General features: G+C 36.3%; 1 pseudogene; it reads right to left on the reverse strand.

The window, feature by feature from the left end:
- Positions 1-5,835: 5,835 nt before the first annotated feature.
- Positions 5,836-6,379, reverse strand: LOC149996281 (ferritin heavy chain pseudogene; annotated as a pseudogene).
- Positions 6,380-8,260: the final 1,881 nt, after the last annotated feature.

An 8,260-nucleotide genomic window follows, 5' to 3' on the forward strand; every position in this document is an offset into this window, starting at 1 on the left:
TAAGGATGGGGGACAACTGGAGGGAAGGATGTCACTGGGTGGAGGGGAACAAAGGGAAAAGAAATTGAGACAACTGTAACAGCATAATCAATAAAGCATATTAAAAGAAAAAGAAAGAAAGAAATTCCATCTTTTCCCTCAGTTTTTTTCTTCCAGGTATCTCCTCACTACTCCGTTTGTATTACAAGAAATCTAGAGAATTTGTCCTTGCTCATTGCCTCTCTTCTTCTACTTCTATAGGTGCTCTGTAATCAAATTTTTGACTCTAGTCTACTGAATCTGCTATGTCAAGTTCCCTAAAGATCACACAGTCTTATGGTCATTTCTTGAGACTTTCCTTATAGGGTCTCTCAAAGGCATTTGAGACAATTCTCTTTCTTGAAACAGTTTCTCTATCTGGCTTTCAGGATGCTGCACTCACTTTGTACTACTTCTATTTTTGTTCCTATTTATTCTTTTCTATTTTAGCTGTTCTTCATTATCTTCTCATCCTTTTAATATTGCTTATCCCAGTGCTCAGTCTTGGAGAGTCTCCTTTTTTTTTTTGTATATCCTCCCTTTGCAGCTTAATTCCTTCAGTCCAATAGACGGATATACTATCTCTATGCTCATGATTCCCAAAGTTATATTTCCAGCCCATCCCTTTGCCTGTCTGGCATTTCCTACTCTGTACCTGAGTTTCATAGGTCTGCAGCTCTTATAGTTCCCCCTTTCTTAATTATATGCTCCCACATTTTTGAAGGTGTTAAGGTCCCAAAACTTGAGGTCTCCTTGACTTCTTCAATTTTTAAAAAATGATTTCATATATTTTTAGAGAGAGGGGAAAGGAGGGAGAAAGGGAGAGAGAGAAACATCAATATGTGATTGCCTCTTATGCGCCCCCAACTAAGGACCTGACCTGCAACCCAGGCATATGCCCTGATTGGGAATCAAACCAACATTTTGTTTTGCAAGCTGGTGCTCAGTCCACTAAGTCACACCATCCAGGGCTGACTTCTTTATTTTATCATCCCCAATCTCTCATTCCAATTTGTCAATGCATCCTGGCAGCTTAAAATGTATAGAGTGCAAGTGCTTTTACCCTCTCAACTCACCATCATCATTCACGCAAATGCCATAATACCTCCATAGTCTCCAACCTGGTGTCTCGCTTCTTGTCATTGCCTCTTGCAGCCTTCTCAATAAAGCAGCCAAAATAATTCAACTAAAATACCATTCCTCTGCTCATACAACTTGAATGCCTTCCCAACTCATTCATAGTAAAACTCAAAATAATTTTAACTATAAAGCCTCCATGGTTGAAGACCTCTTTACATCTCCAATGTCCTCTCCTCTCTACTACTCATATTGGTCACCATGCACACCAACCTCCTTGATGAGAGACCACTGATGTAGGAATCTCCAGAATTTACTTACTGGCCCACACTTCAACACGGAAAGTACCTTCATTTTCTATAGGCTTTATTTAAAACATCTTACCAAGGATGCATTCTTGGCCACCCTTTTAAAAGCTCTGACAGTCCAACATTCCCCCTTCCCTGCTTCTCCTTTTTTTTGTTGTTGTTAGTAATTATCACTGTTTAACATATGAATTTTTTATATGCACGTGCACACTTGTTTATTGTTCCACTTTTTTATAAACTGCTTGAGGGCTGGATCTTTGTCTGCTTTTTCACTACTGTACCTCCAGTGCCTGGGACAGACCATAGTACAATAAAAGATGCACAATAAATATTTATGGAGTGATTGACTAAGGTAATTAGACAACACTATAAGTTCTATAGACAATATGAATGCTATATTTATATAATTAATAATAACACCCTCAGCTATGGTTCTAAATTATTTCACACTAAAATATTTTTGATATAAAAACATAGTTTAAGACTACTGAGTTGAATTCAGTTTGCCAAAGTAATCTGAATATATAATAGACACTTTGGTTTAACTCTTTTATTTTTTTTGTAAACCATTTTCCAATGTAAAGACACTAATGATAGTCAGTGGTAAAATACAAAATTATGAACTTAAAAAAAGTTTAAAAAAATGAGTGATTAAAAAAAGAGTATCCCTCTTCACAACTTTTACTTCAAAAATAGATCTTAATCAAAATTGGTCTTTCTGTGCCTTCATATAATGTTATGCCTATTTCTATCCAAACTTATGTTATGCAGGATTTCCAGTCATTCAAGAATGAGACAATTCACATTTCTATCAATCAACTGTGATTTATAATAATGGTATTCCTGCCTTTCTTCATTTCAATGATTCTTCATGGGAGACTCACAAAGTAACTTTCTAAAATAGGTTACTTTCTGAAGTTTTGTGTTTTATTTATTTTGTTAAGTGAATATCAAACATTCTTTACACATATGTGAAGACAAAGTAAGTTCTGTATTTTTGTTCTATATATCACATTATTTATGTCTTAAAATGATAACAAAAACTGAAATGCTCCGAAGTAAATTAATTGGTGCAAAATTTAGTTTTATTTATACAAACATGTTTATGTAACAGTAAAATATTACATCTATGGAATGTCTTTAAAAACGTTAATAGGATATTTCACAGCAGTAAGTATGTATGAGCATATATATAGGTAAGCCTGATATTTAACATGATTCTATTCTGTTTTTATTCTTTTTGATCTAGAGGTCTGTGTAGAGATGAGAGGCGTCTAAAATTTTGTTGTGTCTGGTCTCTCTTAAACATCTTACACTTATCTGGTTTTACAAAAAAGAAACATGGCAAAAGGTTGGAGCATTTCAGTTGATCAGAATATAGCAGTGAAACAGAATAATAGGACTGCATCCCTGTATTTTATTGTTCTGTGTGCACTGCTGCATTTTATGAAGGCTGAGAGGGCATCTTTGAACCCAAGTGGCTACTAGTTTGACTTTGGTAGCCACCCAAGCATTTAGGCTGAAAAGGAGGCCAGGTGGCCCTTGAGGAATTATGGAAGAAAACCATGTAAAAGTTGAAATGATAAAAACCTGGGGAATAAATAGAAAAGCATGTGTTCTCAAGGACAAGCACTCCAAGTAATGAATTCCACCTCAGCAAAAATCTGTTAACTAGGCCAGGCAGAAAACAGTCTTTCTAGTTTAAATGACTGTTGCATATATCTTCTTTATCTCTTCCCTAACCTTCAATTCTGCTTTATATTTAAATGTGCAGAAAAACAATTAAGTATAAATTTGGGAAACAGGCTCAAATTCAGCAAATTTTATACTACATTATTTATAGAGCGCTTGGCTACAATTCCCTCCACTGGTAAATATTTAATCTTCATGGTGTGTTGACAGGTAATTGATGTTTTTCAGTTTGATAATTCACCTTTATTTTCAGTGTAGTTTAGGCTATGCAATAATATAACTATTAATACATAGTTTTGAAGTAATATTTTAACTTCACATTCAGATTTTGCAAGAATCATTGGTTAAATATTCTACTTTAATTTTAGTTTGCTTAAATTGATGGAAATTATATTATTTGTCAGTTGATGAAAAAACAACTCACCAAGCTTGGCTTATTTTTAAGGTCTTGTGTTAATTAATAAAAAAAAATAGAATGTATCTCCTTTTGCTAATGACATTGTCAAAGGTAGGTATATTTTCCAGATGGAAAAAAAAGTGCATTCTGATTATAATGCTTTGCAGGCTAATTTCTCCTTCCACTATCATGGTGAGGCTCTGGAGATAGACTGCATGGGTTCATAGACTAATGATCATAATTCACATTTATTGAACAATTGTTAATGCCAGGCATTATATAAAACACTTTATAAATGAGTCATGCAATTAAGTTATCACAACAATGCTGAGGTAGGTACTATTATTATTTTTATTTTACAAACAGATTTAATCTTAGAAAGGATAATAAATTTGTTCAAAACAATACATGTAGTAAATGGCAGGGCCAAAATTCAAATTCAGGAATGTGGGCCCTGGAGTCTGTGCTCTAACTCAGAAAATGGCACTCAGTAAGCCTTCAATAAATGTTAGTTTCTATCTACTTATGTAAATGTTAAATTGATTTTCAAGAAAAATCTTTTTTCTTCAAAGCTTCTTTTTAATGAAAGTTTCAGTTCAACTTTTTGTCTCTCTGGACTTATTGTTCTCCTTTAATTACATAACTAACACTAGGTTAAATATGGTGCAGTTTTTCTAGGCTGATTTATTATTATTTTGATAAAGATGTATATGATCATCTATAGTACTTTATGAAAGTACTATGTATTCTCATCCCATAGGGCCCATCAACTCCTGATAATGTAGCCTCTTGGTAATCAGAGGTTGGTGAATTGGAGGAGAGCCAAGAGGTGAGAAGCAGAGGGATTGGGGAAGGCTTCTTCTCTGTGACTCGGGTCTTTTGGGCATTATTGCAAAGGCAAGTCCTCTGACTCGTGCTTGCCTCTTTCTAGAGCAATTGTAACTTAGGGTGGAGCCATTTACAGCTGTGAGGGACAGATGCTGCTGCTCCTGCTGGCCTCCCCCGCTTTTTTTAAGTCCCCCAAGTTTATACATAGTTTTTCTGAGAAACAGTGGAAAGATGGATAGATGGATGAATGGATGGACAGATAGACAAACTCATGGATGGAAGATTGGTCTGACACTCAGATCATACATGTAGTAATGGAGAAGGCTGGGATTCAAACAAGCATTTAACTGATCACAAAGCCCTTTAATTTACCCCTCTGCTTTATTGCCCGATCTGGCCAGCACTAGTCTCAGGGAGGTCCAGATTCAGTGAAACTGAGCCTTTACCACAGACAACCATTCGAGCTCATTCCTATCTCAGCCAGTCAAGATCAAACCTATAGCCCTTGGCTCTGATTTCTCCCAATTCAAGATCTTCTTGACTCATAAATCCAGTATCCCTTTAGATACACTCTGGCCCAGACAATCTCAGCTCAGAGTGGCAATTTCAGCTCTGACTGTCCAAGGCCATGGTCAGAACCCTCTGCTCGCTTACCCTTGCCCCTCCTCTTCCTGCCACATCTCACTCACCATGTAGATGGCATAATGCAGTTGCTGGTGCTCTGGGAAGGGGTACAGAGGGAAGAGCAGGTGCTGGGCTTGCCCATAGTAGGATACCACTACTGCCATGTGGTACCATGTCAAGCAGTCAGGTGGCTGGTGTTGGCCTCCCCACTCCACCAGTGGGTTCTTTATGAAACCTATGTATACTTCACCTTCACTTACCATTACATTTTCAAGTTTTAACTGTTGTTCTATTTTTAATTATAAAAATATATCAAAATTTATTCATTCCACTATTATTATAAAATTAGATTGTTTTGCATTTTACTATGCCAATAGATTCTCTAATGAGCCTTCTTGTCGCTTTAAGAACACACATGAGAAATATAAAATCTAGAGGTCTGCTATACAACATAGTGTGTATATTTAATAATATTGTATTTTTTACTTAAAGTGTTGTTAAGAGGGTAGATCTAATGTTAAGTGTTTGTTTGTTTGTTTGTTTTTTACCATGAAAAAGGAGAGGGAAGACATTTTTGGAGGGAGTGGCAAGAGAATGGTTGATTACCTTGACTTTAGTGATGGTTTTGTGGATATCATATATATATAGTCAAACTTATCAAATTATGTATATTAAATATGTGTAGTTTTTGTATATCCATTATAGTTAAAGCTTTTTATTATTTTATTTTATGTTGGGTGTCAAATTACTTTATTTGAAGTAATGGTACAAATGAAGCACATAGTGGATGATTTGGTACATTATAGAAAAGGTATGGGTAACTCCAACATGCACATACTGCTTTGGTGACCAGGAAGTCACTTCCTTGGCTGTGGGAAGATAACCTAAGGCTTAGCTTTTACTGTCTCCCAGAGTGTGCTTGTCAAAGAGATAATCCACCATGCCAGATTCAGGGGCCATCAACCTGTGCAACTTGGTTACTTGGGCACCCAATTCTTTGAGGAATTTAACTTGCTCATCCAGGTAGTGAGTCTCAATGAAGTCACACAAATGAGGGTCATTTTTTTCAGTGGCCAGTGTGTGCAAGTCCAGTAATGACTGACTCACACTTTTTTCCAAGTGTAATGCACACTCCATTGCATTTAGCCCATTCTCCCAGTCATCACGATCTGGTTTCTTGATATCCTGGAGGAAGATTCAGCCACCTTGTTGATTCTGCAACTTCATCAGTTTCTCAGCACATTCCCGCTCCTCATGAGATTGATGAAGAAAATATTTGGCACATTTCTTCAAAGCCACATTGTCAGTCAAAGTAGTAAGACATGGACATGTAGGCATAGGAAGCGTAGAGCTCCAGATTGGTCTGGTGGTTCATGGCAGCCTTTGAGTCCTGGTGGTAATTTCGGTGCACCTATGAGGTGGATGTGGTCATCATGACGGGCAGCTATGAACAGGCAGCTTCGTGGCACTGGAGCAGTGGTGGAGGCCTTGGGGTGATCAGAGGGCACTATGAGGAGGTGGCAGAATGATGTATCTGGGCATCTGACCGGGATGGGGTTTGAGTGCCAGTTCCATTCAAGCACTGTTAATGCAGGAAACCTTGATGACTCTCTGTAAAGGTTGTCTACTTAAAATTTTTTTTAAAGAGAACACATGCAACTCTTAGGCTCAGAGTATAGGTGGTCACTCAATGGATCATTTTTACAGTAATACTTCTCTAGAATACGTACACAGGTGAAAGTAAGTTTAGTATATCGAAGACTATGTGTATTTTCCAGTTTTTCAGGTATCACCTAATTGCTCTCCTGAGTGTTAAGTCAAGGGCACCTTTGGATTGCCTTTTTCTTATACCATCACTGTCACTTTATATGCCAGTTTACTTGATTAAAAAAATATGTCATTGTAGTGCTTGTGACATGTTGTAAAAATAGTTTTAATTCATGCCATTCTAATTATATGAATGTTGATACTTTCTCTTATTAGTTATTGAATATTATTTTTCCAGAAATTTATTTATTTATTTATTTAAGTTAAGATATGAAGGGAGTAAAAAAGTGTTAGTTTAAGAGTTCACTATGTGGGAAGTGAGTTTAGGGGCAGGGTTGAAATCAGAGAAATTAAATGTGGCATCATCAACATATAAATGTTGTTAAGAGTAATATAAATAATATCATACAAAGAATGAGAATGAGGAGAAGTGGCCCAATTATTAAACTTTGGTACTTGAACATTTAGAAATATCAGAGGAGGGATAATCACTAGAGAGACTGAAAAACAAACTAGATCATCCAAAAAAATATTATAGGATGCAGAAGCAATCTTTTGGCTGACACACTGCTGATAGGTTAAGAAAAGTAAGGGACAAGAAAGGACCACGGGATTTGTAGGCATTTTGAAGATCATTGAGAAAACTGAAGTGATGAAATTAAATAAATAAAATGTCCTTTTAATCAGACAAATTTTATGCACAGCTTTTTTTTTAATTGACTTTGCCTTACCTATTTGTTTTTTTTTTTTGTTTTTTTTTTGTCACAGTCTCCTGACTTCTCTAGTGGAGGTCAAAGCCAAATGGTGTTCTACAAATTTAAACACAACAGGTAAGAAAAGTTGCTTTTACTCATGATACAGAAGGATCCAAGATGCTGCTGCAATCCTGACTATAACCGAAGAGATGCACAGTGACCCTGACTCCAGCCATGGCATCAGGATTCAGATCAAGGACTGAGGATATCTGATTTCCCAGTGGCTTCCAAAAAGTTCAAATGACATAAAACAACAGTATGGTGGGATTAATGCCCTGGGAGAATAATCTTTCTCAAAGAAAAAAAAGGAGATATAAGGGATGGTTTTTAAATGTAGTCTTTCTTTTTGTTTGCTTAGATATACTATACAGCCAAGCATCAGTACGTCTACTAATTATGCTGTTTGATAATATATACTTTTATATTTGTTTCCTTTATTTGTCTCATTTGTTTTTTCCTATCCTCCCTGGCCTGAAATTGTGACTCCTAAGAAAGCACTGGCCTTTAAGTTTTTCCTGAGGTTCCATTTTCCAGCAAGCTATGGCATCTTTCAAAGAGAGCAGAAAAATGGAACATGGGCTTGACAGAGGTGTGTGTCAGGTGTTTTTAAAATTATTTTTTCTTTTAATTATGTGTTCTGATGGTGAAGGATATTACATCATCTTTGTTGAATAATGTAATGATCCAGCAGGTACATGAGAAAGTTCAGTTGCAGAAGCAACTTTTTAAGTATGTGTCAAAGTTTGGGGGCCACTGAAATAATAGAGAGCAGAGTCTGAAATAGTAGCAGAGAG

This window comes from Furipterus horrens, unplaced genomic scaffold (assembly GCF_987537825.1).
Source record: "Furipterus horrens unplaced genomic scaffold, mFurHor1.1.pri manual_scaffold_12, whole genome shotgun sequence".
Lineage (NCBI taxonomy): Eukaryota > Metazoa > Chordata > Mammalia > Chiroptera > Furipteridae > Furipterus > Furipterus horrens.